The following is a 14,774-nucleotide window of genomic DNA, read 5'->3' on the forward strand; positions in this document are numbered from 1 at the left end:
AAATTGCCTGAGAGAATCACATTTTACAAATTGACGATAATATATGCACGCTTACAAAGGAAAAGACCTGTGAAAACAACGTCTATCGCGCATTGAAGAATTTCCCAACCAAGGCGTAGAGAAACAAGACCGAATCGGTTCAATGCTACAGCAAATAAAGGAAGCAAATACCATAATTACAACCTACCAAATTTATGTGTATAAATTTTATGCAGCTTCCCTGTTCGAGGAATGTATCTGTGAATATTCACACAAAGGAACAATATCCCACTCGTCTGTAGCTGTACAAAGAAAATTATTCGATGTCAAGTGTCTCTGTAACAATCAAATATTTTAAAAGATATATATCGTTTCGGGATATTATAACCCGTGTTCGTTTCTCAACTGATCACTTGGATTGTTTCAGGTGTTTCACATAGGTGTCAAGTCTCAAGTGTCGGCTGAGAAAGCCCACGTGACAACTATGTAAACACTCACTTTTGACATATCCGCTGTGCAAGATAACAGTGATTAATCAATCAACGTATTTTCTGTTAATCCTTTGATCACTAGGAACGATCCGTTGATTTACAAAAAAAAGTAAATCAACTGATCATTCACCTCTTGTTGGTCTGCCACGTGCATATTACACAACACACATTTCACCTTACTTCAAACCTGGATTTAGATTGAATAATTACCCCAGACACAATAAATGCCAAATGGGAACCTTTGTCAGGTAATCTAAGTGGTGCTACCACTAATTGTACCTGTAAATAAATTCATTAACTGAGCATCAAGTGAATGACGACAAATACACAAGTGTAGGGTTATACGAGAAAACGTGGATGACAACAAGGGAGTAGTAATCGTATTATCGACGCAATCCGAAATCCGAAAATGCTTTCACTGCATGGATACTTTTTTTAGTATTAAACTAATAGTGTTATCATTATGGGTATTTCCAAATGACGAAATCCGAAAATGCTTTCACTGCATGGATACTAATTTTAGTATTAAACTAATAGTGTTATCATTATGGGTATTTCCAAATGACGACATCCGATGAGCTCCGCCGTTCTTTTTGTCTGTTTGTTTAGGCTGAAGAAATTAATTAACATGCGCCCTTTGTCGAAATCTGTATAGATCACAGTTAACCAATCAGTGTTTATGCAAAAATGTGTAAAACAAATATTGCCTCCAGCCTCCAAGTTTATTTAACTGTCCTTGCAGACGGTAGCCCAGTCTCTGGTCACGCTCAGTTGCGTTGCGTATCATCCGGGTACTCACGGGGGAAAAACAATAACAAAGGCAACAACCAGTCCGGGGAATTGCGTTAGATCAGTGCCCCTTTAAGAGTAAACAACACCACAATGGTCACAAGAATGATTTATTTGTACACATAAATTAAGTCCCCATAATTGTCTCAAGTGTGCATGATACAGTAAAGTTTTATGGAACCGTTGTTGAAAATGTTGACAACTGTTGACAAAATGGCTTGTGTTGAATCTGTTGTAAAAGTCTACAAAGAAAATTAAATCTGACAAAATGTCATCTCTCCACATCCATTGTTTCCGCTTGAGGTGACTCTGAAAGAAAAAATAGGACACAACTCAGACAGATAAACCAAAAAAGTGAATAAACCTCTTCTTCCTTGTAGTAAGGAACTCCCTCTACATCAAATGTACCACTGCAGGTTTTGCCTCTTAGTTACATCCTTATCAGAATTAAGATAACACAGAATTATTCTACAAAATACACAGAATCATTGAGTGAATGACGGTTTTGAAACACCTGTTTTGAACAGTACTTAAGTACTTAAGTTAATGTGGAAGGGAAGCACAAAGTTATGCTGGTCTAAGATATAAACCACTTTGGTGAGCATGGGTATGATGCCGACAAACCAAAAATCTGGGATTTGAACCAACGATCATTGGATTCTGGCATGCTACTCTGTACAGCAAATTGAGGCCCCTAAGAGAACTGGGCCACCTATGTTACTCTCGAGCCATTGAACACCATCCAAGATTTGCAAAACAGTACAACTGATTGGGATTTTAGTTCCCCCCCCCTCCTTGATAATTAAATGTCCAGTCCAACATGATAAACCCCCTGGAACCATTAACCATAAAGCTTCATCTTGTGTCATACTCAAAATATGCAATCTCAAAAATTAGACGTCCAATCAAATTAAATTCATGAGCAAGAGAAATTTTATGTAAAGTTACTAACAGGTGAGGTGAAATTGGGTTTGGGGTTTAACGTCGCGTCCGAGACTACTGCACTTACATAGTGACCTGCAGTATAGTACAGTACAGTAAACTGACGCCTAGCCGACCAGTCTTGTTTTTGCCCCTTAACACAGAGCACCAGGCTGGGTACCAACAAGTACCATCTTTTAATGTCTTTTGGTATGACACGGCCGGGGATCGAACACCCGACCTTCCGCTCTCCAGGCACTACAACTAAACCACGGAGGTGGTCCAAAGATACTTCTAAAAGAGATGTCAGTCACTTCCTGAATGAAGCTGTGGAAGTAAATGGGTCCAGGGTATTTATCCTAATTGAAAGGAGATCAAATCCACTGGATGATCAAGGAAAATAACTGCTTCCCCAAACTGCAAAACAATGCCCTGAAACATCAGAAAGCAATAGATAGTAGACTATTGTTTCAGACAAGGCCCAATGTGCAATGTTTGTCTGGAGTGTAACTACCTACATTGTTCATCTACATTGTTCATCAATCTATCTCCTTCAGTACATGTGGCCATTGTCACTTGCCTTAGGTCATTGATCCTTTAGTACATCTGGCAGAGGAGATTTGGGATGTTTGCTCTCAAAATGTTGCTTATACGTCTTAGGGTCTGGCATCTGGGACTAGAAATAAAAGAAGACATCTCAATCAGTTTGTTTCCTAATTGTAGAGCTCTACATGAAGGGGTGGGTTTGTGGATGGAGGTTAAGTCACTGATAAACTAGGGGGACATCATCAGGTCTGGATTATACAATGTATCACAGCATGTCAGTTTGACATGGGAGGAAAACCTCAAAGTGAGCAGAAAAATCGCACTAGTCCTGTAGTCCTTGCCAAACTGCCCAATAGTTAAGGTATCATAAGGACTAGTAGAAATTTGCCATTTTTAAGGGTTTTGCTTTATCTTATCATTATAAGGATTAGTGGACTAAAACTGTTTCTACTGTTGTACATCTTACATATCCACGAGCACTGGTATGGTGCTGATAAACCTAGAAACATGATCAGGGCAAACAAGGATTTGAATCCATGATGTAAAGGCTTCCGGCATGACTAAGTGATGCAACTTGGCATTGCAACGCCTAAGACAACAAGGCCACCAATGAATCCCATAATTGTCGTATACTCTGGTCTGAGCTGAAAGCAACTGGACTGTTCACAGTTGATAAAGAAATATTGAAATGTCAGTTAGTGCTCATTTAAACTCCTCTGTAATGGGCAATAACCAATAACACAAAAATCTCATAAATCATACAGGACAACACTAAACGGTTTCTACAAGCGTTCTACCGGAGTGAGTGAATGCACAACACCAGCTGACCTGCTTGTCAGTTACAATGTAAACATTATCTGTGAAAATCATCATCAGGACCAGAGTAAGGCAATTGTTTCCACTACTTTGTTTCTATCATCATGAGGTCACTCACACAGACCCTCCCTTCTGTGGTGTTACACATAAACAGACCTTCCATTCCATGGTGTATACCACTGGGTCACTCACACAGACCCCCCCTTCTGTGGTGTTACACATAAACAGACCTTCCATTCCTTGGTGTATACCATTGTGTCACTCATACAGACCCTCCCTTCTGTGGTGTTACACATAAACAGACCTTCCATTCCATGGTGTATTCCATTGTGTCACTTACACAGACCCTCCCTTCTGTGGTGTTACACATAAACAGACCTTCCATTCCATGGTGTATACCATTGGGTCACTCACACAGACCCTCCCTTCTGTGGGGTTACACATAAACAGACCTTCCATTCCATGGTGTATACCATTGGGTCACTCACACAGACCCTCCCTTCTGTGGTGTTACACATAAACAGACCTTCCATTCCTTGGTGTATACCATTGGGTCACTCACACAGACCCTCCCTTCTGTGGTGTTACACATAAACAGACCTTCCATTCCATGGTGTATACCATTGGGTCACTCACACAGACCCTCCCTTCTGTGGGGTTACTCATAAACAGACCTTCCATTCCTTGGTGTATTCCATTGTGTCACTCATACAGACCCTCCCTTCTGTGGTGTTACACATTAACAGACCTTCCATTCCTTGGTGTATACCATTGGGTCACTCACACAGACCCTCCCTTCTGTGGTGTTACACATAAACAGACCTTCCATTCCATGGTGTATACCATTGTGTCACTCACACAGACCCTCCCTTCTGTGGTGTTACACATTAACAGACCTTCCATTCCTTGGTGTATACCATTGTGTCACTCATACAGACCCTCCCTTCTGTGGTGTTACACATTAACAGACCTTCCATTCCATGGTGTATTCCATTGTGTCACTCATACAGACCCTCCCTTCTGTGGTGTTACACATTAACAGACCTTCCATTCCTTGGTGTATACCATTGGGTCACTCACACAGACCCTCCCTTCTGTGGTGTTACACATAAACAGACCTTCCATTCCTTGGTGTATACCACTGGGTCACTCATACAGACCCTCCCTTCTGTGGTGTTACACATTAACAGACCTTCCATTCCTTGGTGTATTCCATTGTGTCACTCACACAGACCCTCCCTTCTGCATGTTCTGTGGTGCTAATTATAAAGAGATCCTCCAGTCTGGTGTTACACATAAACAAATCCTCCAGTCTGTGGTGTTACTCATTAACAGACCCTCCCTTCTGTGGTGTTACATATAAACAGACCCTCCCTTCTGTGGTGTTACATATAAACAGATCCTCCATTCTATGGTGTTGCTTAAACAGACCGTACATTTTGAAACACATCCTCCCTCCACCCATGCGAAATGTTAAACTAACCTCCTCTACCCTCAAAGAAATAATAAATTACCTCCTCCACAATAGAAGAAATGCTAACTTGACCCAATCCCCCATATGGAAATGCTACCCCTTCCCCCTTGTGGAAATGGCAAACTGATGCCATCTATGTTGGTTGTATCCCCCACCCGTGTTACAGCCACAGTACCACCCACCTTACACACTGTGCATGTGTGCACCAACGCCTTCATGGCAGCCTTCTTCTGATCAACACTTCCCTTTTTGGCATCCTGTAGCTTCTTGGCATTCTTCTGCTGAGACTGAATCTTCTGCTGACCACGAGCCATGGTTCCTCAAACTGACTGTGCCTGAAACGTTATGTTGCAGCAGCATTAGAAACATGTTTAGTCCACTAGTCCTTATAAATGGTAACTTAGAGCAAAACCCATAAAAATGGCAAATATCCACTAGTCCTTATGATACCTTAACTGTTGGTCAGTTTGGCAAGGACTACAGGACTAATGCCAATTTCTAATGCCGAGCAGTGACAAATTTCAACAATGAAATCATCTTAATACCTTAACATATGCACTTTTGATTTGTATTTAAATGTTGGTTCGGCTTTTATCACTCATCAGTCATCTAGCAGTGATCAGTTTTTGCACACATGATGTTTGTTAGTTCTTTTGCCACACCACAACAGTCCATCAATTTGAAGGTGTACTTTAAATAGGTCTAAACAGAAACAATAGTGATTTATATCATGTGCAATGTTCTTTTCAACCAGGGATGGATCAACAACACTATCAACCAAGTCACCAAGTCTAACCAACTGATTTATTAACTCACTTTGTACAACAAGCATAGGTTTCAGGGTATCTATTCCAACGTGGAATTCCCACAGGGTGAAAACAAGCAAAGAGTTCTTTTAATGACATCTAGGCTGCAAGTGTGCCTTACCCTCCCTTAGAGCCATATATGAGAGCTCAGCAACATGACAGAAAGGGATCCAAAGAGATCTTAGTCTTCGTCAGTTAGTGATAGAGGATCTTGGGCATCTATCAAAATATCTGAGTCAGTTATCGGGTCATAGAACATGTTCAAGTAGCATCGATTGCATGTTATTATCTTGCCCCTCAAAGAGCTGCCTACTCATCTCATTTTAGAAATATTCACAAGTTAACTCTGAAATTCTCAACTGGTAGAATATAACATCTCATCCTACACGTCCTACAAAATCAATAATAACATTAACAAGTTTAATTATATCATTGATATTACACCTGTTGTCAAAACACAAAAGAAAAGAAACTGCATTGTGGCAAAGATCAATAAGCTTAGAAAGCTTCTGAACAACATGTACAATGATTCTCTGAAACAAGCTGAGGTCATGGAAGTATAGGAGTGAGTGAGTATGGTTTTACGTCGCTTTTAGCAATATTCCAGCAATATCACAGCTGGGGACACCAGAAATGGGCTTCACACATTGTACCCATGTCGGGAATCGAACCCGGGTCTTTGGCGTGACGAACGAAAGCTTTAACCACTAGGCTACTCGACCGCCCCCATGGAAGTAAGGTTAGGTTTGACACATAAGTTAAAAATGCTAAACGTTGTCATTAGATAGTAACAAACAAGCTACTATCTGATCATCTGTTACATTTGTGAATGAATCCTTGACATCCTAATGATTAAGCTAGTGGCAAGGGACTTAAGCATCCAAATCTGATCATCTGCATGATCTGTAATTCAAAGTTTCGAGTACTTGATCCCATATATTACCCAGTATCATCATAAATGTCAAACCTACAAGAGACAGAATAGAAGTTATTTAAGGAGAACGGGTGATCATATAGATACTAACATGTCCAAATATAACAAAAGTTTATTTAATACTCATATTTACTATTGAACAATATGTAAAACATGTTTAAATACTACTTCAAAAATATTTGTTATAGCACTGATTTCTGCAATGAGCATGAACATGGCCTTGTTCTGGTGCTCGTAGATGGTGTCTTTCGTCGGGCATTTTGTCAGTAGAAAATGCCTTTGGTTAACATGATGGACTGGCTCACTTCTCCTGCTTATCCAACCTGCCATGTTTCATTGTGTCACATCATGGTGATGCACAAATTTATTTAATAAAGGCATCAATCTACACATTTAAAGTTCTGTCATGAGAAAACTGATGTAGCGAGATGAGAAGTGTAGGTTCAGCAACACCAGAATTAATTGACAAATAGCATGAGAGTATTGAGACTATATATTTCATATTAAACAAAAGTGTGTGAGACTGTATAACATGTAACAATTGACCAAATCACTGCAATGTACACTATCTCAATAAAAATTATGCTATCACATCTTATTATCATGGTTTTAAGTGAGTGAGTTGGGTTTAACACCGCTTTTAACAGTATTCCAGTTATATCACGACATGTCAGCTTAATGTGATGGGAAAGCCCGAAGTGATGCAGGTCTCAGACGTTTACCACTTTAGTGAAACCCACGAGCATGGGTATGGTGCTGACAAACCTAGAAACATAATTGGGGCGAGCAGGGATTCGAACCCCCAATCATAGGTTTCTGGCGTGCCCAAGGGATGCAGCTTTGCACAGCAAGGCCTTAGACGACTGGGCCACCCGTGCCCCCCATGGTTTTAAGAACAGAATGCCTATAAAAACCTATTCATTCACAACATATTGTGAAATAAAGTGACATATGCATGAAATTTAATGAATGTTTGATAGTATGGTGATATGATTTTTATGATCATGATAATTGTTGCAAATATATTTGATTTATAGCGAAAATACAACACAAAACTTGCAACAATGATTTTATACTTGAGACATATTCAAGATAATACATACATAAGAAAGTTTGGCGTAAGGGATATCTCACTGTATATATGAATGCAAATGCTATTGGTACATGTACATGACTGAGCATCAGCCTTGCACAACTGACAACCTTCCCAAGCATTGGTTAACATAGGCAAATCGACTACATGTACCTCACTTTTGTGTACCTGGCCAAGCATCAGTCAGGCCCAAGCTGTTGGGATCAATTGTCAAGAGTGATACAGAGAATTACTGTTTCGATAATTGACTACACATCTATCATTCTAGGGATAGAACGCATTCGATGATAAAGACATGGAGGTCAAGCATGACCTGTGTTCTGACAACAGGCATCAATGCATCCTATCCCAAATTATGACTGCAGGGGGTCAACATACGTAACCCAATACAAACATGACAAATAAGTGAATACTTCAGGGCGAATCCAGAAGCATGAAATAAATGTAAAACAAGGATATACATGGACAGGGGTAGGTGATGGAGGTGGGATTGCTTGTCATTGTCTACAAAACATGTGCAAGATGGCTGACATTGAAACACTACTGCGCATGCTCGTACCTAGGCATGCTGGGAAGTTGCCTTAACTATGTAACTTTAAATAGCATCACACATGATATACGGATGTATTACCATGATTACTGACAGTTTTGCCTTACTATAGATACTGATAATATGTAACTTGATGGTTAGTATTACAATTATCCGCTAAGAAACAGCAAGAAGATTGCCTTCTGGTTAATACTGAACTCAAGTTAAAATAATCATGAAACAACAATAATATGCTAATTGACATGCTGGTATACAAAACGATGATGGAATTAATCAAACATATACATACCGTTTTCGACATAATTAGCGCTCTGCTCTAATAAGCACCCACGGCAATATTTGCATATATATTGGGTAGTGAACAATCCAAATTAGCACCCCTTCCGATTGATCAATGTACACAAGACTTATTTATTCGTGTCTAATACACACTTGTGTGTTATATGCCCCCTTTATTATGGGCAATTAAATTCTGGAAAATATATCTGTCCTGTATAATACTTTATATAACACAGACTTTTCTTTTGTAGCATTTCAGGCTGTCAGCAAAAACCACGAAATTTACGATCTTTCAACTCTGTTTTTTTTTTCAACCAAAATAATATTCTAATAAGAACCCCCTATTTCTAATTTTGAGAGCACCCTGGGCGCTTATTACGTCAAATACGGTAATACTCAAATGCCAAAATTAGAAACCTGTATATAAGAAAATGACAAACATGGCAGTTTACTTTTTTACTATGAACTCACTCAAAATACATTGAGCAGCAAAAAAATATAACATAAAGACAGAACTGTACAGTGTTGCTTGTGCTTTCTTCCTTTTGTATTGTTTGAGAGTCTGAGAGCCACTAAAATACTACTAATTCAGAGTTTTTAAAAATATTACTGGATATTTCAACCTTTTTCATGTTATATTCAAGTTCTATGAAGTAACTCCCAAATCGTCTATTTCCTTAACTGTAAGTGTTATTAAGTGTTAAGACACATGATTTCAACACAATTATGCAATCAAATTGTAAACAAAACGCTGAAGTAATCAAATAATTTATCTTACAAATATAATTATTATGACACTTTGTTCATGTTGTTATTCTTAGTCTTAGGTGGCATGTGCAAGAGAATAATTTCATGGTAAAATATTCCTCTCATGTGACACTTTAGATATGGAAGCATTTCATTTTAAAAAAGCTTTATTTCTGAGAACCTTCAGAGCACTATGACTATACATTTGCATAATACTTGTTCTATTGACAAGTTAGATTTAATGTACATAATGTATTGAATATACAAATTATTGATTATGTCTTAATGTTGAATCAGAAATAGTTACACAGTAAAGAAACGAAAACATCACATAATTATCAACATATGAAAGATCCTTTTCACAATGATCTTATTATGCTTATATGTTACTCATGTGCGTTTGGCCGAATTAAAAACAAACTGTTGGTGAAAACAATTTGAGGTGATTTCACTTATTTGAAAGTTAATAGGAAGAGGTAATCATTGTAAGCCATGTATGCTCATGGTTAGGGAGGTTTGTAAGCATAGCCATATTATTACTCAAGAGCAAGAACGTGATTGTTGTGGGATTTGTACAGGTGGTTCTGGCGGTATATAAAATAGTTGTATATCATCTGATCATAAAACTCACACGCAAGTGGTTGAAGATTAGCTTCTCACGTCGTTGTTAGAACGGCAATGACGTTTGTCGATAAAAATAACATTTAACCTGAACGGCATGTGCGACCAACAATGTAGCCTATCATGCAGCCACTGCCGGAATAACACATACAATCAATGACGAATTTATTGTAAGACACGTCATAATGACTGTACCATATGTCACAAAGTAAAATTAATGATTGGATATATTATTAAATTGAAAAAATTCTCATATTTCAAGGCTTACCCAAACAACTCTCAGATATCCCTGTTGCCCAACTGGTTGAAAATACCGGAAGCTGCACAGTAATTTGCACACGACACGACACGACACGGCTAGGTTTGAACAGTCGACTGGGCAATGTATCTTGTCTGCGTTTTCGCGATTTTGCCCAAAACGATGATATCGGAGACTTCACGCATCTGTGAAAGATTGTTTTACTGGACATGTTTATGTTACTGATAGGTAGTATAGAATTCTATTCGTATTCATATGATACACAAATGATATCGTACTATGAATATGAGGGAGTCTAGCTCTATTAAATCGTATATAGACTTACTCAAAGCACGGACCTATAAAAAGGTTATACAAGTCCGTGCTCAAAGGCAGTCTTTGATAGGGAAGAGAATTCATGGATGTCAACTTCTTTATTACGAGGAACACAACTACTCGGAGTATATACTGACTCCCAACTGACAAAATGTCACCGTGTTCAAACTTCACTTCATATTTGCTGGCACCATATTAGCTTAAACGGCAGTATATTTCGTTACTAAACCACAGTGAGTGAATGGGTTCAACGCCGTTTTGAACAGTAGTCCAGTTAGAGCCAATTTTAACGTGTGAGGCAGGTCACAGGGATTTACCACTTTTAAAAAACCCAGAGCATGGTATGGAGCTGACAAACTTAGAAACATATTGGGTATGAATAAGGATTCGAACCTACAATCAAAGGTTTCTGACGTGCCCAAGGGACGCTACTCTGCACACCATATGACAGCACCTTAGGCGACTGGACCAATCTCATTAAAATCAGATCTTAGTTATCGCTATCGCTAAACTTTGTTTAGATCTGATTTTAATGAGATTGGCGGCTGGACCACCTAACCCATAGTATACCACAGGTACAGAAGCTCATCTATTACATAGTTCAATCCTTGAGTGAAGATGTGATGAAGAAGTTTGTTATAAATCATTGTATCTCAAGTTTAGATCATTTCAACAGTACATACCTGCTATATATTGTGTGTCTGTATGAAAGGGTAGGCACGTGTGGTAAAACCTATGAGCATGGCAATGAAACGCCGTGGACCATAGTTAACGTGAATGAGGGATGATACCCGCGTCTGAACCCTTTCAGTAATATATTTTCAAGGCTGGTTCCTTGATTTTACAACACGGTGAAAAACAAAAACGTTTGGCATGGAATGTGTGCTTTGGGACAACCATTATCTTTCAGAGCTTGTGGCCGATTCATTTATCTTCTGACAATGACATATGTTTAACTAAAAGAAAAATAATAAATAATCATGATAATTGTATCCAACCAGGTGTCGGAACAGATATTAGATGTTACCACTGCTTTGACTGTTGTTTAGTCTTTGTCTGATTGCGATGAACCCAAGACTCTCACGGTTACAAATTGCTCAACAAATCCATCTGGATCTGCTTTAAAACGAAGCAAATTATCACGAGAGATGGAGAACCTGGAGCATTTCTCGCCAGGAATCGGAAGCCTTGGACCGCAGCGCTCTGAAACCTTGGTTATACCCTGTTCATTCGTGATTGTCAACTCTATAATGAGAGATGCCTACTGTGTTGGCTATGAAACGTGTGGTGAGTGGTCGAACATCCATAGTCATATCATGTATTTTATAAACATATTCCACAGTGGTGGATCTTCCTGATCTTGGATCATCTTCGAGTCTCTCACGAATGGCGCCATAAGTCATTGTGCAGAGTTGCTATGATCCTATGGTCAAGGCGACCAGTCCTTGTTTGTATCCCCTCAAAACCGAGCGCCAGACAGGGTAACAACACGTGCCATCTCTTAACACGTTTTGGTATGACTTTTCACAAATACAGTATACTGTGTAATCCAACATCTCCCTAACATTAGTACATGTATTTTGTATACAACCTTAAAAAAACACTCACTTAAAGCTTATCTAGGATTCATCTACAGTGATCCAATAACTGTTCATGATGCTTGGGGCAACATAAGGGTGCTATGATGCCGAGTTTTGCTTCAGACGCACATTTTCATCTGAAAAGTGATCGTTGTGCGAGAATTAGTTTTATTTGTGTTATTCAACAGTTCATTATACATTTTAAATACATGTATATATATATATATATATATATATATATATATATATATATATATATATATATGTGTGTGACGTCAGACGGTGAGTACTCGAGGAATGACGTAATACATTGTGCTCCTCGGCATGCAGTTATCATATACACTGCGGAACAAGAGGATTAAACTCGGAATGATTTACAAATTTGCAGCGCCATCTGGCGTTCTTTATTGTCAACGTCCTTTCGTGCTCACTGACGATATTTCGTACACATTGTTCTTTCTTTTCTCATGACGTCTTTTTGTAACATTTGACTATTAATATTGCGTACTTTTGACATTTATTTCAACTTTGTATGTGTTTGTTTTGTATTTTGACCTTTAATAGTAACATTTAGTTCTTTATTCGTAATATTTGACCTTAATTGCGTACTTTTGTCCTTTTTTTCAACTTTGTATTTTTTGAGCGAATGGCCGCCCATACAATTATTTGTTATTATTTGTCCGGTGAATTAAACAATTTAAATTGAAACAATTCATAATTCATCATATTATGAATACGTAACAACTTGTAATGTGTGTGAAATCGTACTAAATTACGCTATTTGAAGGCTCCGCTCTTCATTTTCATTGTACTGCACAGAACCTCTCACACAAACCGAGACCCGTGAAGATCCGGGGTAGAATCGGTTTTCAGCAACCCATGCTTGCGGTAAAAGGTGACCATGCTTGTCGTAAGAGGCGACTAACGGGATTGGGTGGTCAGGCTCGCTGACTTGGGTGATGCATGTCATCGTATCCCAATTGCGTGGGTCGATGCTCATGATGTCAATCACTGTATTGTCTGGTCCAGACTCGGTTATTTACAGACCGCAGTCATATAGCTGGCATATTGCTGAGTGTGGCATTAAACAACAAACAAACACCAAAACCGACATCATTCATGCATATATGTTTTTTGTCGTTTAATTTCAAGTAAATGCATTTACAGTACGTGCTACCTTCAACAGATACAGAATACAGTGCAGTAAAAAAATATATTCAAAAGGTGGTTCAGACTTCAATGAGCAATGTCCAGAATACCTGCCTGTCTAGATTACCATGTCAGAAGTATCTTGGTTGGACCATAGTATTTTAATATATTCAAGTCGCCCACATCCCAGTCTATATTGACATTTCCAACTTGTTCTACGTTGGGTATGGCAATATTCCGAATTTCTAACTTCGTCATAAGCACAACATAGAGTGATACAATCACGTGAGCCCATAGAAATATCTCCACTGTCATGACAACATGCTAACAATGTGTGTTTGTGTCCTCTGGGCCATGTTAATGTTAGGGTCCTGGTGAGACATACGTCCATCCAGCCAGACTACACAACTACATGTTAAACAATATCAAATTCGTGTAAGCTATGACTTAAAGGGCACGGATAAATTAATTAATAAAGTTCATGTAGGGATGATGTTGAATATTGAAACCCACGCAAAAAAAATCAGACAGTGCTTTTTATTTTTACTGTTGTCTCGGAGATCTTGGCTACAGGATGGAGAGCAGTGCAGGCACATAGTAGCTAGTCTGTCTCAATGTTATCAGACATATAGAAATATTGACTTTCAAATGTGCAACATGACAGTCTTTAATATGTCTGGGTGTGTCCTTTGCAATTTACTTGTAGACAGAATTGGATATTCAACTGAGTACAAACACCATCTTTCAAAGCTATGCCATTTTCATCTTTATTTTCAAAATCAAAACCGTTAAAACGTCATTGTAATGAATGATCTCATGAACATTCTCTAAGGGAGAGAAACTATGCCATGTACCACACGGAAAGACTCTATGTACCTATTGCTGTCCATATAACAACATATTACGTAATTCTCCCAAATTTCTCACCGTCGAACCAGAGTCTTATGATAGTGACAAATTTCTATAAATGGCTCACCAAAATGTTTTTTTTGTGTGTGCTTTTTTTTACCATTGAATCAAATCTTCATGATCCCGAGATCTCTTAACTCATTCACGATGAGAAAATCTGAAACCACAAGTTCTTGTTATTATACAAAATTGGGTCCAAAGAAAAAAAACGTATCTTGTGTCATATATAATATATACAGATACGGATAACGTTTAGAGACGGAACCCAGTTATATTGTTTGTATGCATATTATAAAATATGGACGGAACATGATTTTCAAAAGCGAAACATGATTAATTCAATATTGCGAGTCATGCGGATATGGAATGATTAGTGTTTATTTTGATGTCACAAAAGGGTATTTGTACATATTAAATCGGGGCGTGTAGGTAAATTACCATGAATCTTACAAATACTTTATTGTACTTTCGCGTTCTTTCGCCCTTTTGTCTTTTAAGTTAAACCCAAGATGTCAG

This window comes from Haliotis cracherodii, unplaced genomic scaffold, assembly GCF_022045235.1.
Source record: "Haliotis cracherodii isolate W230 unplaced genomic scaffold, xgHalCrac1.p SCAF_1, whole genome shotgun sequence".
NCBI classification, from domain to species: Eukaryota; Metazoa; Mollusca; class Gastropoda; order Lepetellida; family Haliotidae; genus Haliotis; species Haliotis cracherodii.